This window comes from Gallus gallus, chromosome 9 (genome assembly GCF_016699485.2).
Source record: "Gallus gallus isolate bGalGal1 chromosome 9, bGalGal1.mat.broiler.GRCg7b, whole genome shotgun sequence".
Taxonomy (NCBI): domain Eukaryota; kingdom Metazoa; phylum Chordata; class Aves; order Galliformes; family Phasianidae; genus Gallus; species Gallus gallus.
In genome coordinates this window covers 21,102,298-21,121,970 of record NC_052540.1, presented here as the reverse complement: position 1 = coordinate 21,121,970, position 19,673 = coordinate 21,102,298, and the positions used below count along the sequence as shown (strand labels likewise).

General features: G+C 39.3%; 1 long non-coding RNA gene across 3 annotated transcripts in view; it reads left to right on the top strand.

The window, feature by feature from the left end:
• LOC101749407 overlaps positions 1-19,673 on the top strand; it is a 229,987-nt gene that overhangs the window by 30,820 nt on the left and 179,494 nt on the right. For 2 of the 3 annotated variants that reach the window (XR_005862476.2, XR_005862475.2), the window contains exons 6-7: positions 1,158-5,292; positions 16,989-17,125. This is a non-coding gene — a long non-coding RNA (uncharacterized LOC101749407). The remainder of the gene's footprint in view (positions 1-1,157; positions 5,293-16,988; positions 17,126-19,673) is intronic. The other variant, XR_005862474.2, reaches the window with a different exon arrangement.

The window sequence follows — 19,673 nt, the reverse complement described above, 5'->3', positions numbered from 1 at the left end:
CCTTCAGCTAGATCTTAACGTACTTATGAAAATTTCTCTTTACAGTCATGGTTAAGGGGAAATGATTTTAAACTGAGACCAGAGAGGTTTAGGTTAGATATTAGGAGGAAGTTTTTCACTCAGAGGGTGGTGATGCACTGGAACAGGTTGCCTAACGAGGATGTGGATGCCCCATCCCTGGAGGCATTTAAGGCCAGACTGGACATGGCTCTGGGCAGCCGGTCTGGCAGTGGTTGGCGACCCTGCCCATGGCAGAGAGGTTGAAACTGGATGATCTTTGAGGTCCTTTTCAACCCAGGCCATTCTATGTTTGGTATCAGATTATAATAATTTTGTTTCCTATCCAGCTGGCAGACTGTGGACCTTAGAAAAGACATTTGCTGTAGTATACTCAACACATGACATATGTATTATAAATTTAAAATATATCTCATTAATCTTAGAACTCATGAGTATAGATTTTTTTAATGAAATATATGTAATTTCTCTCATCTGACTACAAGAATAAGAGATGAGGATGAGACTGAACTTTATTTACAGTTGTGTGCACTCAGCAAATTATCACATTTTCTCCATTCCACATAATCAGAAATGAGAGCGTACACAATTTGCAAACAGCTAAGTAGTGAAGGTTATAATAATTCCTTTGGAAGTTTTACTTGTAACAAGAAGACTTAGTGTCAGATAAGCACTCTGTCATGAGACAAATAAAACCATTTTTTTGCTGAATACCAAAGCTGAGGAAGCAAAATTGCACAATAAACCTCCCACAGTCAATAAGCAATAAGTAACCTGTCAAACATAAGGAAAAGAGAAAAAAGTTAAGCAATGTTGGCATCTACAAACATCTACTGGAGCAACATGGCATAGCAGCAAGAAAATTAACGCCAACACCTCTTATAGAAATTACCAGCCACTTCAGTTCACTTTCTTGCAAGTAAATGTCAACTGAGTCAAAGACGGCAAACACCTTTGTAGCTTGAATATTAAAATGACTTTGTGGGCAAATGCCTTGAGCATAGGAAGAAACGTGCTAGACTTAAAAATGAATATCAGTGAGGAAAGTATTAATGAATAGCAGCTGAAGGGCAGTATATAAGTCTGGGACTTCTTTATGTTTATGTGCAGGCACCCAGGTTATGTTATTCTCATTTTAGGTAAATTGCTGGCTGACAGCTGGAACCACCTCTACTATAAATTATTGCACTCACAAGCAAGTTGGATATCTACCATAGGATCATCAAACACAGAGGAGTTTGTGTTTACACTGCTGTAACCAAGCTGGGGGCTGGTTTCCAGAATTACAGAGTCTTACATAAAACAAAATTTTCTCTTCATTAAGTTCCATGTTGACTGTCACAAATCCTCCCTATGAATCCTTTCTAATTCGTATTTTGTGAGGGCGGGCTAGGACCCACAAAAAACATTTACCCTAATTCATCTGCTGCGTTGTAAGGCTTTTATTAGGCTTCACAAATTTGAATACTTTCATCTGCGTTGTCAAGCTTCATTCCCCACTGGTATTTTTCCCTACAAAATGTTGGTGATGAATATTCACAAACCCCGGTGAGAGCTGTGCCAAAGACATAGCTCAAAACAATACAGCTGTAGCCAGAAAGCTGTACAGTGGGTGAACTGTTCTCAATTCCTATGCATGTCTTCCATCTCAAACCTTCATCCTATTTAAGTGCCTCAGGAAGAGATAGCAAAGAATCTCTTTCTCTTTTTTTTTTCTGGAAATCAAATACAGAGGACTTGAAAGAGAAAAAGTTAAGTATTGTAAGCAATCCAGAAGGAGCAAACCAGGACCCACTTATGAATCTCCTCCCGTAAGGATGGCTGAAAACCTCTAACTTGTAAGAAAACTGTGAATGTCTGAAAAGTCTTCTGATGTGATACATGTTGTGTCTAATTTAGGTGCCTTCTGATAGGGCTGACTGCATGTGGAAATAGGAGAAAGAGTAACTGGATAATATTCTACTGCTAGAAGAGGCTGAGGCTGATCTTCTTCTGCTTGAAGATTGATATGTGTAGGACCTGTGTGGTCAAAACACCATTAAAATCATAGTAAACAAATAATAAATACATGTTTGGGTCCCTTACCTGCAACAAGGTGAGTGAGAGGATGAAATTTATGCTAATTCTTGCAACATTGCCTTTAATTATTGTGAGCCAATGTCATCCATAGTATAATCAAAGTTAAAATTGTGTTAGAAATTGCTTGCCACTTTTTACTTCTCTGTATGTATGAGTCTATACAACAGAATTCTCATAATACCTTAGAGGGAAAAAAAAAGCCATCAGACAAGAAATAAACGTGTCTTCCTCTTTCATCTAAATTTAACTAGAAAAGCAGTCTCAAAAAAATTAGACGTGCTGAACTATCCATAGGAGATTCCAATCCATTATTAGCCTACTCACCCTGTTACTTATCTTCAAACGCACACACCACCAACAGAAAGGATTTAGGTTACATTTAAGTAATCCAAATCTTGTAGGTAGTGGGTTTTAGTGAAACTGGAGCACTTGTTACTATAATTTAACTACAAAAAAACAGCATTTAGTGAAGTAAGAGGTCTGACTTTAATGCACAAAAGCAGGGAGTTTTGTGGCAGTATCAGTAAGGCTGAAGTGTCAGTCTGGATTTTCAGCCTTAAGTCTGAATTTCCTTGGTTTTGTGGATTTGTCAGATGTTTAACAGAGCTTAAATGTAAACTTTCTTCTTGACGACATTCAAACCTCCACAATACAGCCCTTTTAAAGAAGAGAAAAAAAAACTCTCACACAAACCAGGCAGAATGACTAAAATGGTGGGATATGTGAGGAACAGTTCATTGTCCTGTGTGCTCCAAAGGGATTTCACTTCTCTGTGCCTCAGTTTCCCAAACAAGAACCTGAAGATCACATTTACAGATCTTGGAAATGTCCTCAATAATGAGTCACTGTAATATTTGTGAAGTGGATTAGCATGCTTGAACGCAGAGTGTTATGGAACATTTCAGATGGGATTTTAATTGCCAGTGACCAGGGAGGACCTCAACACAGAGTATGTGTCAGCACAGTTCATCCCTTCAGAGCATCTTCAATTAAAGTTGCTCAAGGATAGGAGCTCTCAGATTATCATTCTTGCCAGCCTGTTAAAGACTGATAAAGGAAAAGGAGGACTGCACTTCTGCAAAATGAATATTGGATTAGAGGGAGCATGTCTTGTTTTGTGTGTATTGCACAAATTGCAATTTTCCAGATTTTCCAGATAGTCCAAATTGTTTGCAATACAATTTCCTTTATAAAGTGCACTATATAGAAGGAGGAAACATCACTACATGGAACAGAAATGTGTTCTGGAATGCCACAAAACCATACTGTGAGCTGAAAATGAATTCAACAATTACTGGGCTACAGCACACTTTTACATTTATGGCTTTGGATGGGAGCTCAGAGTTATCATTTGTGCACGTTCTCTTGACAGCGTGCCATGAGCTGCTCAGCCACTGATTAACAGAGGTTACTGTGAGAGTCCTACCAATTAATAAAAATAAAAATCAAAATTCAGTGGTCCAGCTGTCATAGATGGAGCTGCATTTCTGATGGCACATTCATTAGTAAAAGTGCTCTCAGTTACTACTTTCTATGTTACATCACGCTTGCTTGCTGAGATAGATTATGAAGACAAAGTTCACTCGTTGGTGGAATAAGTTACTCTAATTTGAATTTGAAATGGATGACATCCCATTATTTAGCTTAATCTAAATTCAGAAAAATATGCAATTAAAAGTGCTACATTACCTATACAATTTAAATCCTGAGCTGCCTGTAAATATCTAGCTCTGCGAGGTAATATTTGGATCATGTATGAAAATATAAGAAATAACCACTGAGGGCGACTAGACAGTAAATGATACAGAGGATATTAAAAAGAATGAGAAAGTATTTTATTCCGGTGGAAATCTAATAAACAAGTACCAAGAAGGAGTATGTCTAATGAGAACTGATGTAGGCGTTGAAATACATCACTGATTCACTCACATGCGAAACTTTACTTATTTATCATAGTTTATCAGAAAAGCTATAGAGAGGAAGTCCCAAGGCACTGGCAAGGTAATGATGCTCTGTGAGATGTGGAACCCCTGCATGTTCTCATGAGCAGTGCTGCTTCATACAGGTGTGCCAGCAGTGCCTGACCATCTGGGGCAAGACAATGACTTGTGTTATGAATACTTCTTTGGGAAGTTCTTGGCAGATTTATTTCCTGCAACCAGACCTAGTCCTTCAGTTCAGGAGATTATTGCTTGCCCGAAGCTCAAGAGTTACATTAATTATTCAGTGTTAACCATTTGTGGACAAAATCTTTACTTCCTTGTTCATATTTTTTATACCTAATGACAGAGTAATGCTCTTTGGTGCTAATAAATGCATGGATTTTCTCCTGCATTGTTCACTATGATGAATGACAGACACTGTCATTCTTTATACTTTCATTTCCAGATAAAGCATATTTATGATTATCTTTGAGCAGGTAGAAGCTTGTGTGCACATTCTGCGTCCTGACACAACATAATGGTTAAACGCTTCATGGACCTTTAAGACCTGTTACTTGGTGCATAGCTGGATATGCAAGAGTTGGCTCAGTGGATGCTAATTTGAAATCACTGCTCTCAATTTTATAACAGTAAGCAGTCAGCTAATCTCACAAACATCAGCCTTTGCAGAAGTCTTCCATATATTTCCACCGCAAACTAGGAGTTTAATAAGCAATTAGTTGCTGAAATGATGCATAGCTATCTGTGGTCACCATTTAAAGACATTGCAACAAAGTCAATTCAGAAGAAGAAAGTTGAGCTGGTGAATATTTCTAAGTGAAGAAAAAAAAAAACTTGAGCTACTTGTTGGAAAGGACAGCAACACAGCACACTCCCATGATGTCCTTGAGGAGTGGTGATGGGAAACAATAAAAAGACAAACACCAGCAGCATTTTGTTCTGCAGAGGCTGGTATGAAGTTAATCAAAGCTTCCCAAAGACTTATGTCCAAGGTCTGGTAAATTTTCTTCTGGACCACTAATTTTTCTGCTGTAACCTCTTCTTCTGCCACTCTATCTCAGCTTCACCTCTCTTCCTGTTGTGCCTTCTCCCAGTCTCCCCTTCTCTTCCAGGTGGCAGTTTCTCTTTGCAGTCGAGGCGCCAGATCCCAACATGCCAGAGGTTGTGCTGAAAATCAGGACTTGGGGCTCTTCCTTTGCTGAGAAGATAAAGTGGCAACTCTTGTGAAATCCCACCCCTGCTTCACCAGCTGGTATGTGTCACTATGGTGTATTACTGTACTGCAAGAACATTCAAAAAGCTTTACGAAATTGGTGATGTCCTCCCCTCTTCACAGCAACTGGGAAGAGGACACCTGACAATAGTCCCCCTTGCTGCTGTCTCGTTTCCAGTAGACGTTTAGCAAAACGAAGAGTTAAGGGAGTTTGCAGGAGGTGTTTGCCGGTTCAGAAGGAGACAGAGGAATTGTTCTGGCTTCAGTTTAGCCAGTAGAAACAAAACACATTTTTCTTCCTCTACAACTGTGAGAGCTGAAGTCCAGGAAAGGTGTGCCTTTGCAATAAATCCACCAACTCGTATATCTTTCCTGATCGTGCTTGGAAATGTTTAATAGCTTTGAAATACTTTTTTATGTTGTTCCAAAAATGCCAGAGGTCTGCATTTTCCTCTCAATGCTCAGCTTCTGCTCCACGAGACAGTGGTTCATACGCAGCTCATTAATAAACAGAGTGTCTTTGATTTGTTTCCCTTTGCCAAGGAATAATGGAAACTCTCCATTGACCATTACAAAAGGATCGTTAAAATGTGGCCTTCTGTGTATTTGCATTCAAATCTCTAACTGCCCTCAATTAGGCTTATCAGCGCTGACTAATCCTGCCCATTCTGCAGTGTAAGTGTTCTGATTTTGAAAAAGTATTTAAAACAATCTGGCCAGAAATGTTTGTAATGCGTTTCTATAGAAAAAAGGGGAATGCTAAGTAGCTCTGACTGTAGACATCTTCTTGCTAAAGGCAGTATTATCTATTAGACCCATTAGGTACTTGTTGATGCAAATTGCTGTGGTCTTTAATGCCACTTGGATTTCCTGAAAGCTCATTAAAATTAAGGTACGAGCTTTATCTAATTAAGCAACCAATATCCATCTCTTTCTTTCAGTTTGTCTCCTGTTAGTCTGGTTTTAAAACAGATTTTCTTTGAAAGCTCTTGATGACATTTTTACATTTTTTCCTCATGTACCTAACTATATTTATCTGATCTTCTGGTAAATCCTTTAGGGCTGAATCTAGTGAATCCATTATCTAGTCGACACCACTAGAATACAATTCAATATTTCAATACCAGTCCAAAAATAAAAATAAAAAAAAGAAAATTAAAGCTATTATTTGACATTCAGTTCCTCATTCAGCTTTTTCTCTATAGCAAGTACAACTGACTGCAGCTCTGGGTAATTACTCATATTTTGACTGTCAATGTTTTATTAGCTGTTTCAGACTGGTCTTTTAATTGAACTGATTTAACTCTTACAAATGTAGTGTGAATGAAATATTAAGAATTATGTCCAGAATTTTATAAATGTTACAAATGTCCATAATAAGTGTCATTTTAAAGGATGTGAACTCTCCTGGATACCGTATTTGAGCTATAAACTAAAGAAAAAGGAAAATAAATATTTCAGAAGGATCCAAATATGAGAAAATATACATTAATAATACAGTAGTATAGTGGGGAAAATGATACTATACTTCATTAGAAAGCATTTGTATGTGAAACATACATGTCAGTTAACTTTATTGCTAAATTGGTACACAAAACTGAAAAACTGAAACCCCAAAGGAGAATGCAGCTCTCCTTTGAAAGAAAGAAGGAAAAAATGCTACGACTGAAAATAATAGTTTCAGTGTTCACATAAAATGTGTTGGTTTAAAAAGTGCAGAGCAAATTGTGCTACCCTTCTTGCTACTGAATACTAATTTAACATGTAAACATTTCATTAATCTGGGTGGAATTGTTTGCAATGGCACTGCTGCTCAGCGTGGCTCCCAAGGTCACAAGTATCTCACAGCCACTGTAAAACTAGAGCTTCCAAAGTTATAATTCATTATGAAGTAGGCCTGAAAAGATAACAGATGTGATACTATAGATGAAACAGTCTAATCATGTGCACAACGATGACTATCAACATCCTTTGTTGCCCTTTGCTAGTGATTCTCGTTACCATGGCATTGCCTGTTCTTCCTATGATAGCTATAAATCTTTCCTGCAGTAGGGTCAATCCTTGGTGAACTGTGTCCATGTGGTACAATTGTAGGAGTTCAGATGTTGATACAGGCTGGTTTGTTTAGCAGATGCGATCAGTATATTAGTTTAAGGACCAATATATTAGTTTAGCAAAAGTGAGTGCTAATTCTGAAACTTTCCGTTTCAACTTTGCTTGGTGTGTGAGCAGCCTTGTTTTCTCTTAATTCTGCTTCACGAGAAGCACTGGAGTCATAATAGACTACTTATCTTTGCATTTCACTGGGTGCAAAGATGTTTTCCTCGGATTTTCACACACATTGTTTTCAAAGTTGTTTATTATGGCCTATCAAGCAATGGATGTTTGCCAAATTGGGGAAAAGCAGCTAGAGGTCAGTCAAAAGTCTCAGTGATGAAACTGATGGTGGAAAAATGCGGATAATGTAAGTAGGCCAATGACCACCCTAAATGCAACTGTGCACGCACAGAGGGACATTAGCATATATTAATGAGTTTTTGGAAAAGAATGGATATGTATACTAATGTACTGCATATGTGTGTCTTAACTGTTTTAATGTAGAACCTGAATTCTGAGAGAGCATGCTTGTTTGTCAAGTCACCTGGCACGTATCATGAGGAATAGAGGAATGCTGCTTACTAACACCACACTGGAGTTAGAGAGTTTTCCTCCCAGATTTTGGATGACAATGTGATGTGTATCGATGCAAAAACAAAAATACCCACAGTCTGTAAGATTTGAAAAGGAGATTGTCAGAACTGTGTTTATGAATAATGATGTAGGGTGCTTCCCAAGGAAAAAAATTATGGTGTTCTCCATATGCATACTAGGGTTTGTATTAAGGTTTCCCTTAAGATGTCACAAGTAGATGCTGCTCTACACAAAACCCATTAAGTTCTGGGTCCAAAATTAAAAGAAAAAACATTGTCTTGTCACTCTCTGTGATGAGGCATGTATTTTCCTTGCAATCTTGTATTATGCTTGGAAGTTTGCACCAGTAAACAAAGTTTGATTTAGTATTTTCTTATTTACATCTGCCTGCACCAGTAATGCTATATCACAAGCCAGGGGTAGCCCTGAGCCATGAGCTGGCAAGAACCTTGTTTTCTTGTCACAGGAGTTCTGTGATTTCCAGCCAAGGGTATGTGCTCACTGCATACATATCCTTGCCTAGCAGCAACTGCCGTAGCAAACCCTGCAGCTCGTGCTTGCTTCAGGCTGAGACGTGATGTAGGCTGGCAGAGAAAGAGTTTTGCTGCTGTTACCCTTTGCAAATAGTGACATCCTCACGCAGCTGTTTCCTCAGGTGGTTCCCCAAAGTCACCTTCCATTGGGTGCAGGCATCTTTCATTGGCTGGCTCTTCCTGACCGTTAGAAAATAAACCTCATAATTTTCAGTTCATAATTTATGGCTGGTTTGATGTGGGTGCACACGCATCTGTACAGAAGGAATTGCACGCCAGCTGCTGGGAGTGCCCAGCACCCTGTCTGCATGATAAATCACAGGCAGTGGTGCTGCTCTGCAGGCAGAGGCGTGTGGTGTGCCCCACAGCCACCTCCACCAGCTCCACTCTCCTGCTCCGCCTGAGCATCAGTCTGCTGTATGAAGAAGTGGTGTTTACAGTCATAGGATGGCTTAGGTTGAAAGGGACTTTAAAGATCATCCAGCTCCCCGTTTAAGTGATTGATGGGTGCAGGAAGACTTTGCGGAACACTTGGCCTTATTTTTGGATGAATTTAAGAGTCTCTTTCTAAGCTTTTTAAAATAATAATTTGGATCAATAACAGTTTCAGTTTCTCACGACTCCAAAGTCAGGGAAATGTTTGTTAGCAGCTGAAAACAAAAACAGACGCTGCACATCCAAACAACCCCTCAGTGTGAAGACGTGACACAGAAAGTTCAGTCCTTGCAGTTTAAGGTCTAGTAAGAAACCTTGTTTGATGGCTTATCAGGTCCCACGAGTTAAGCAACTGAACATTTTCAAGAGAGAGTCTGATAGGAGAAACAGCATATTTCAGATTGTCATTAGGAGATGACATTTAGAAAAGAGAGTCAAAGACATTAAAATTTGATCTGTGCTTCAGGATCTTCTTTCAAGTGAATCCTTCATCCTTCCAGCAAGGCTTTGTGTGGGCTCCCAGGCTGGTGTGCGTATTCCTGCATCCTCAAAGCTTTATGAATTTACGATGATTAGAGAACGTCAGGACTTCAAGCATTGAGCTTTCTGTGGAGCATGATGTGGAAGGTAACATTTTAAATCCCTGCCCGTACATTGTTCGGAGCCCACCAGCCTGCAGCAGACATGCTGATCTCTGGTGGAGCAGAAAGCAATTAGAGAGGCTGCTGCTGCTTGGAGATCCTGCCGTCGCTGGACGTTGTGGTTGCAGGTCACAGACATGCTGCGGGCTGTTTATTGTGGAAGAAGCTTGCCAGAAGGATTGACATTCATACGTTAGGTTGGGTGACAATTTCATGAAGAGCTCTGAAGTGCATGGGCTCTAGAAAGAAATCAAACCCTGCAAACAGGAGAGGCTCCTAGAAAGGTAAATTCTGTGGCCAGATATGATCAACTCCTGTTGAAAAAAAGCTGGGTAACGAAGGAACTTGTGCAGAGCCTTTGTTTCCACAGGAAGGAGTGATTAAGACATCAGTTTGTTCTGCTTCTATCTTCATTTATATAATTGTCAGCTTCTATCTATCCCACGAGATAACCCTGCAGTGAATCCTGACTACAGAAAGAGGTTCCTGGAGCCAAGTATGCTATTGCAGATTTAGCTGCCTATTAAAACCATATTCATTTCAGAGGTTTGAGAAACTGAGGCCAATAATGTATTTGGCCCCAGCTTTTGTCATTTGTCACGTATGACTTCTTTGTCAAAGTTTAGAGAAGAGTCCTTTGACTGTGTGTCTTGTCTGCCTTCAGCTTGGAAGCACAAGCCAGACTCAAGCCCATGATCTGACAATAAAAGGCCTTCACTTGCACCACCTGTACCCTAAGCCATCTCTGAATCTATTGCTGTCTGGTGGGGGAGGTTTCCCTGTGTTGCAGCAGACTTCTTCAAATACTACAGTGTGCTGAAAGTCACAGCATCCTTGGGTTTTCATTGCCTTCCCGTTATTGTTGTTATTGTCACTGTTATTAGACTTTGTAATGCACTGAACTCCCAAGTGCTCTCTGCTATTGCTAAGATTACACAATATTTCAAGGAATTTTAAAGGCAGCTGTTGTGTGCATGCTTCAAAACAACGGGGGAGGCAGAAGAGCTCCAACTTTGCTTTATACGCTGGTGTGCAGCATTGCTACACAGAATTGAACTGTGAAAGCATATGATCCCTCTTGTCATATGTAAGCCATGGAGAAAAAACCTGTTACAATACCACAAATGTACAAGAGAGGGACTGCTGTTTAATGCCAGTCCTTCACAACCCCACCCTGGCATTTTGATAGAGTCCAAGTGAGGTTTTGCATTGAGGCTGAAGTGTACAGTCACAACCAGAAAGGCTCCAAATTTTGTGGTCCATCCCCCGTCCTGCAGTGGATCCAAGCACATTTCTCACAAGATATCTCACAAAAGTAACACTTAAGTGCTGGGTGTTGGAAAGAGGATTGAATAAAACCTAGGGGAGGTTTGGAGAGGAAGAAAATGAGGAGTGATTTTAGTTCCAGTTGACGAGATGTTTTTTTAAGGGGGGGGAATGAACAACTTTCATGTTTGCAAAACTTATCTGCATTTTAAGAAGATGCTGTGCCTGCACTGAGATTATGTGGCAGGACACATCACTGCTATTAACATTAAATTTTTCTAACTCATTTGAATTTTCAGGGTCAGGTAGTTTAAAGCATCTGAATGCTCACATTCTGTCTCGAGTACTATGTCCTTGACAGCCCAAATTTCTGACAGTTTTGCTTAGGGGTGAGTTGACTTGGAGAGGCTGTGTCAGCCTTGGACCTTCCCTGGACTTGCTTTTGGAAAAGATTTAAAAGAATAATACATAAATTTCCAAGCATTTGCATGGTATGAAGTGGTTGGAATGCTTTTCATAGCTGGGATATTCCAAGAAGAGACACTCAGTTGAGGAAAAAAAAAAAATCCTTTGACTCATCTTATAAATAGTAACTTAATGCAATATTAAAAACAATTCAGTTAAATATTTAAGGCTGTAAAGAAACTCACTTAATTTACAGCCCAGTATACCTAATAGTGTGGGTGGGATATCCATAGGCTTACTGTAGCCCAACCCCAGGGAGGTGGGAAAGGGTTATTGCTCACACCTGCAGGGTGGCCTTGAGACAGGCTGCAACAGAGCAATCTGAGTGGAGTAGCTGAAGGGTGGTATGCAAGAAGGAAGAAATAGATGTTTGAATGTGGTTTGTTTGGGTTTCTGTTGAGAAGTTTGCTACTTATAGAGGGGAGATGAGGAGCATATCCTCGGCAGAAGCAGCGTAGAGTAGGACTGCAGAGAATAGAGGGAAACAGAACGAGCGCAGCTGTTAAGTTATAGTTCATTTAAAACAAAGAAGTTCTTGTAATATCATAGTGGGTAACATCAGCTAATCTAATCACATAACGTAACAATCAAGCTGAGCACAGTAAAACCCCACGGCCACCTACATGAGTGCATTTCAAATGAATGGCTTTTGTTATTCTGCAAATCCTGCTACCACCTTCTGCTCAGGGTGGGCAGCTCAGGAGCACTGAACTCCTTCAGCATCTTCTATCCAGAGTGTTGTAAAGGAGAAGTGTGAAAATATCACAAAAGGGATTTGGATGGCTCTAGGTATGTGAGGCCTCAGGAAAAGGCATGGCATAATGAATTACAGTGGAGAACTACAGATGCTTCTGAATAGGTACCTGACTGCCAAAAGTATGTGGTTGTTTCTCTTTTTCTCTTGCGTCAATCTGATAATAGAAGCTGGTGATTGTCAGTATTCATTAATTAGAAGCTATGTTTTGCTCTGTCAGAATAAACCGATGTATCAACAGGAAGAAACCATCTAAAAGCCATTCACTGGTGTGTGGCAAAACCAAACCTAGTTCTAAATGCTGCTGTTGCATTGTATTCTTAAACTCACTCTTTAAGCTGAATGGTAAAGACAAACTGTAAACCAGAGGTGTTTGGTGATCACCAAGGCGAGGGCAAGATAGCAGTCTCCTAATGGCTCTGGGCTGTCTGGCTCAGTCTCCAGTGTCTCTGGGCAGACTTGTCTAACGGTTGGTGATGCTGCCTGTGGCAGGGGGTTGAAACTAGATGATATTTGAGGTCCTTTTCAATCCACGCCATTCCATGATAGTAAATAGATAAATGCAAAAAGCATTAAGAGCAAAGAATTACTTACTGTGACACTTGCAGTATTTTGAGAAATAATCAGACTGAAGCTCTGGTAATTGACTACTAAAGATTAAATAATTGTGTATGTAAATAATAAAGAAGTTTTCAAAAGTGTGTTCATCAGTAAGAATTGTTAAAAATGAGAAACATAAATACAAACATTCCATTCAACAAAAGTTCACTGAGTGTAGCGTAGCACAAAAGTAGGAGATGTACCAGCACTGGTTGGCATTTTAGGATTTTTTTTTCTTTTTCTCCCCCATAAGATGCAAACTGAAGTAAGATCATAGTCTTAGTTAGAAAGTCAATTAACTCAGGGAGCAGAATGGAAGTTCATACTAATCCAGTAATGTGAATCTCAGTGGTAATTAATTCAGGTCTTTGTAGCTGCTTCAAGGAAGTAATTTACTATTCTATAGAAGGTAACTGCAAAATGTTTTCTTTGGTCCTAGGGCCTTCAATTATGATAAATAAATAATTGGCATAGTCTTCTTTTTCAAACCCATTATGTAGTCGTGGAAGACTGGATTTGATTTCTGTTGTAAATACCTTTCTGCAGAGCAAGGGAAGCAAGAGACAAAGAAGGATCTGGTCATTTTTTAAGCTGTGAACTACAGTTTAATTGAGCTGAGCTAATTTCTTGCCTAGAATTGCTATCTTATAAAACAGGGTCTATTGATACGGCAAATACATTTAATATTTCAAAAAAACGTTAAGATCCTTTTATGTTAAAGACTATATTGCTTGCATAATTTCAGCATGAAATATTTACTTTGGCACAACAATACCTGTCAGATGCTGACTGGTGCTTATGGCATTGGAAAGGAGTGTTCAAGGATGATCTTGAGGGTTACTGGGGGGTTTGCATTCATTTTATAGGGACAAGCAGACTCGGTGTGAAAAGTATTTTTTCCCAGAGTAATAGGAGTTAGCAACAAAGGTATATGTTATGGGACACTTGCTATACAAAGCAGTTAAGGATATTTAGACTGCGAGACTGCTGGAACAAACATTTGTTTTGCCATGCTAGTAGCATATTTCAGGTTGCTATATTGGGCCTTAAGTCTAAAGGCAATCAAAGAGAAAGGAACAAAACCGTCCATAATGGCTCATTGCCAAACAACCTAAATCCTAGCTCTGCACTAACAGAGCAATATGATAATAGCAATTGGTTCCCTGTCTTTTTTTTTTTTTTTTTTAAAGAAAAAAAGCCATATCCTTTCATTCTTTTCTCCAGTTGCTGTCCCAGATAGCTCTTCCTTTACAGACTACTGTGTTTGGGCTGTGTATCTAAATTCTGTGTTGCTTTGTGTTTTAAGTACCATTTTGAATACCAACTGTTGGACCTGTAAGCATAAGAGTCCACCAGCCATGTAACACCAAAGCATCAGAATGATGGTTTTGTAGGCAGTATTTTTCAAGCAAACACACCAGCAAGAAATTGTAAAAGAGGAAATGTACACCAGTGCTGGAAGTGTTTGTCAAATGAAGATGATCCAGAAAGCTTTGTGCATGGTACATGCAGTACTGAATGGGACACCTGGTGGAGGACTCTCCTGGTTCCTCCAGATGCAGAACAGCTGACTTGCAGATAATGCTGTTGTTGGAGATGATGCTAAAATCTTCATGATCGCTTGCATGCATCTCCTATTAATTCAGTCTTGGAAAATCTGGTCTCTTTGTATGGCGTTTAGCTTTGTGTCCTTTTGAGTATGGAAACAACGCTGTACTGGGAGCCCATGGAACGCAGCTCTAAGCACCAGAAGTAGCTGAAATTGAGGCTGAGTGTATTTTAGATTAGCTGCAAAGTTCAGAAGATTAAAAGGGAAGGCAAAGAGTTTGTTGGGAGCTGAATCCTCATAAATAAGTATAGTCCTGGGAAAACATGCAGACAACAGAGCACAGGCAACAGAAGGGCAACAGCCATGTGGAGAACCAGATTGCATCACTTAGCTAAGAAAAACAGTTAAATGTGCTATGAGGGGGCTTTTGTCTAGCCTTCTCTCTTCTTTTGAAGAACCAGTTTTAAAGCCTACAGTTTCTCTGATCTGAGTTTTGATTTTACTTTTCTCTTCCTTTGTAGGATTAGGTACTTAATCCAAATTAATTGTCTGGATGTTGATTAAAATTGCTGAAAATATAAAATGATTAGAAATTACTTCTTGATAGCAGATCCAACAGAGTTTAAATCACCCACTGAGTTGCACATCTCCATGTTGACTACAGAGGTGAAATAGACTACTGGGTTAGCTTAAATATTTAAGATAAGTGAAGACTAAGCTGTCATTAATGTCTTAGCCTAACAAGTTTTGGCACCATGAAATTAAACTTGAATGTGAAATTGAGGTTACGTGGTTGCTTACCTCTTGTTTATTCAGTAACATGAATCCCACCAAAAAAATATTGACTCTTAATCTCCATTCTGGACACTGAATGGGTATTTTAGTCAAATTTAGCTATGAGAACAGTATATGCAACCCAAATAATTCATAGATAAAGCTAGTTTGAATCTTACTTGTCACAGGGTATTGGAGTATTTAAATATTTCCTCATGTATGTTCTCCATTAGTCCACAAACAGTCATTTATAAAATTAGGGTATGGTACTTCTAGAATGACTCAGTTCATTATTAAAGGACACTGAGCCTGAGAGGCTAGAGATAATTACTTTTTCACGCTATTAAAAGTGTTCATAAAAACATGACATTATTTTAAGGTTCAATGAGAGGTATATGACTAAAATAGCATTAAAATTTTATTTTAACATTCTACAAATATAATGACATTTAAAATATGACATTTAGAAGCTAGAACCTCTAATATCAAATAATGTCAGCATATGTGGCAGTATTTCTTCCCCAAAGTGCAGACAAATGACTGTCAATGTCACCTTCAGAACCTGCTATTACCTATTATCAGTTGCAAAATTCTATTTGTAAAAGTTCTGTAGCACTTTATAGCCATTAGCAAAGTCAATTAATTACAATCTCGACTGCTACATGAACAGTACAATTACTTCACTGTTCACTTTGATTTTGTTGACCAGCAGTTTCCAGGTGAATGCTTGGAGTCCAATTAACCTATTGTGGGCTTGCACGGAGGCTGCAGCCCATGTTTCTGAGTGGTTTAGGCTTGGTACCTGTGGTGTTTCAGAGCAGTGCTTCTATTTAAGACTTTGGTGCCAGATCTGGAAGGCAGCATGGCACATTCTCCCTCCCTAAAGAGTTCAGCAGTCCTGATAAAGCTGGGCTTCAAACCTAGGCTTTATCACAATAGGAATTATTCTCTAGCAAGCAATAATTTATACTTGTCTTTGATTTTTGATTTTGTTTTAACATTTTTTAATGGAAAGCAGTGCTTCCCACAAAAATTAAAAAGAAGTGGTTTTTTTTGGTGGTTGTTTATATACACGTATTTATACACATATTATTCTTTCTTCTGCTTTTTTTTTTTTTTAAACCTGGGAGGTGTCAAGAACCAAACTCTGGTAAGTGGACACAGAAAAATAATGAGCTGAGCACTTTGCTTTGTGGTTTTTTTTTTTTTTTGTGTGTGTGTGTGTGTTGTTGTTATTTGTTTTTTAGGAGAATAGAAGTATTTCTTTCTGTAGATTGAGTCTTCTGTCATGGAGCACATGAAGATCAGACAAAAACAGATACTGCTTCAATTGTCTTCTACCCCTGGTCTGAACACAGGCCAGGATAAATGAGAAGCAAAATGAACAAACAAAGACCAGAGAAGAGGGAAAAAAATTTCAAATAGATAATGTTGAGAGAGTAATGAGGGGAAAGGTAATTCAAATGATTCATTTATGAGTGTAAATTAGACCCACTTCATGTTACTGAGGCCTAGCAGGAGGGATGGCATGGCTGGAATGATAAAATCAATAGTGAGAACCTATTTAAGATGAATCAATTAAGGGAGAAAAAGTAAAAAGAGTGGCATTTTATAATAAAAGTGACATTTCTTTCCTATCTCAGGGGTAAATGATCTGCAGTGCTCATGGATCAGTGATTCATAAGAGAGAGACAGAAATGCTATGAGCAGCAGGTCCCCACATCACACCTGAATGACTGGAACTGTCTTTCCCTGCTGAGGACAATTGTGTAGGAAAGATGAAAAAGTAAACAAAAGTTTGTGACTTGTCTTCATGTGAGGATTTAGAGTCGGTGGTATAAGGGAGGAAATACCACTTCAATATACCACTAAATTCAGTGGTCTGATGGAGAAAAGTCCAAACTCAAAACATGCTGCATCTTCAAATTGCATAGTAATGGTCCTTGATGTATGAAGCAAAGTATGACTGGGAGATTGAAGAAATAACTTTGCATCTTGAGCTGATTATATTTCTTATTCAAAACCAGAATGAAGTCCAAAAACTTGATGCTTCAAACATTTCACAGAGATGGAAAAAATACGAGAGCCAAAAAGATTGTTAAAAAGAATCCACAGTGAGGAAGACGGGAATGCTATCTGTGGTTCTCATATGAGGAAGAGCAAGGTGAGTCTGTAAATTGGTAAACTTAAATTCATTCCCATGATACTGATTGCTAAAACAGTAGTCACTGTAATCTGCTCTAAAAATTGAATCCATAAATCATATTCAAATAATAAATAATACTTAGGGGTATGGCAAAAATTGTTCTATGGCATGAAACTGTTCTGACACATAGAACTTTTATTTTCACCAAGGTGTGCACTAGACATCGTATATCTTAAGGCACATGTGGTTCAGAGTGTGTTTTTGAGGAACCAGTGAAAGATGGATGTTTCTGGGCCTGGATTTTGATTGAACAGTGACTGATTTGGAGGCCTCAGTAGGACGCTGATCTCCATCTGCACTGTCTGACCCAAATTAGATCAGGAATCAGTGGGCTGTCAAGAGTGAGTCACACTGAAGTATCTAACAATGTAACTGAGTCCCTGATGAGAAGAGGTGGGAGGGCTTTCATTTGTCAAATGTTGATAGAACACCAAAAAGAGGGGAAGACTGTCGCACAGGGACAGTTCCTGTGGCTGAAATCAGCCTAATTATAAAATTAGCATTTTTGGCCGAGTAATTACCCAGACCTTAGATCTTCTGTAGCTGAACACTGCATACCTTTGTTGTGATTCGGCTGTACCTTTGTCTTCTAATATATTATTTTGATTTTGCATTTGAGTTTTACCTTTATTTTCTTTTTGCTTTTACCTTCTTCAGATAGCATCATATTTGTTAAATCCAGATGTTTATGCTATTCAAAATGCCTATAGCCCCTGCTGTACAAGCACAGTAGAACAGCCTGTTGTAATGCTACCAGGGTGGAATTTCAATTCAATAGCAGCAACCAGGCTGTATTATTTCAGAAGGTTCTGCTGTCAATAGGTGGCAATAATATCCTTCACTGCAGCCACTTAATGCATGTTTACAGTTTTCCTCCACCCCATTTGGAAATTTTATAACAGTCTCAAGTTATTTATATCTGCAAAGTTCTGCATTCCCACCATTACAATTTTTCATGTCAGTATAGGCCAGCTATGGGGGAGGTATAGCATGACATTACTTTATTAAAGCTGACACTTTGCCTTGGATTGAATGAGTTTTCATCCTCTGTATATGCCGCCGCAAGTCATTAGCATTCCAGTTCTGTTTTGCTATCAACTAATCTGCGCCAAAATATTTGCATGAAATCAAATTCATGCACTGGTCAGATACAGGGGAAAAATACCCAAGCCCAGCCCCTCGTGGCTGTGGTTCAGGTGCTTCGAGCACAGCATCGGGAGCGGGCGGCCCTTCCGCGGGAGCTGTCCCCGCTCCATAGTGCTGATGGACACCACGTGAGTCCCGGGCGTCTACAAACACGTGTTTCTTCGCGGCTTATCAGAGAGGGTGACTACATTATGGCTTTTTCTTTGCAAATTTGTCACCATTAGCGTTTGTGGAGGGAAAATGCATCTTTTTTTATTGGTGAACAGTGGCTGGATCTATTTAAATATTCTCACAGTCATGCACACAAAATTCAGTGGAGTCTGTAAGGTGCTTAGACAAGTACAAAACCCAGGCAGGAGGGGACACTATCAGGTGCTTTTTGTAGTGGCTAATCTGCTCTCTTACGTTCTGGTTTTTAATTTCCTCTTAAAAATCTGAGAATGCCATTTTCATAAGTTTTCCCCTGCTTCAGGTTGGCAGCTGCGGGTACTCACTATTTAGCTGTTTCCCATGAAACACTTTCCCTATATAGGATTTCAGAGATTGCAGCATTTTAAGGTTATATCTACATCACGGTTGCTAAAGCCCATTTTCTAGTATTTCGCTGAACAACTCCTGAGAGGAGAAACCAGGACTTACCCACACTGCATATGAATATGTGTGCACATCATGAGGCTATCTTGAGATCTGGGAGAAGGAGGCTGAGGCCATTATCTCCCCTTTATGTAGCCCAAGTGCTGAGGTGTCACCCAGAGCCATATTGCAAAGAAAGTGAGTGGTCTGCAGGCCAAGTGCATGTGTACTTGTATGAACACAGAGGATCCTTAATTCTCTTCAGTGATCACCCTTTACAGCTCTCAGTCTTCAAGAGCTCTAAAGAAGAAAAACTTGCTCTTTCCTATTTCTTTTTGCTTAACTTGAAGCAGCTTTCCCCAAAGGCCAGTTGAGGATGAAGCCCCTCTTTGTCCCCCAAAGCTGGCTGACACCTCTGTATGCATGTTTTGGCCGCAGCATCTCACTGCAGAGGTTGCACACAGCTCAGCTGCTGGCAGGGGAAGTTTTTGGCAGCTCAGTATTCAAAGACACATGCCATGTAGGCTGTGGTTGCTGTGTTGTTTCCTTGATGTTGCTGTGACATTTTCAGAAGAATATTTTAATTACAAAAACTTTCTTCCAGGATATTCTCATAGGAGTATCTTTCTTCACAAGGTAAAGGCCAACTATCTGAAAACTATCATCTAGATGACAATATCAAATAATAAATAAGGAAACGTGAGCAGTTTGCACCCTTCTTTTGCCTTGGAAAAAGAAATCCCATTTCTGTAGTGTGTGGTTAGGTTTTGCTCTTAACACGGTCTCC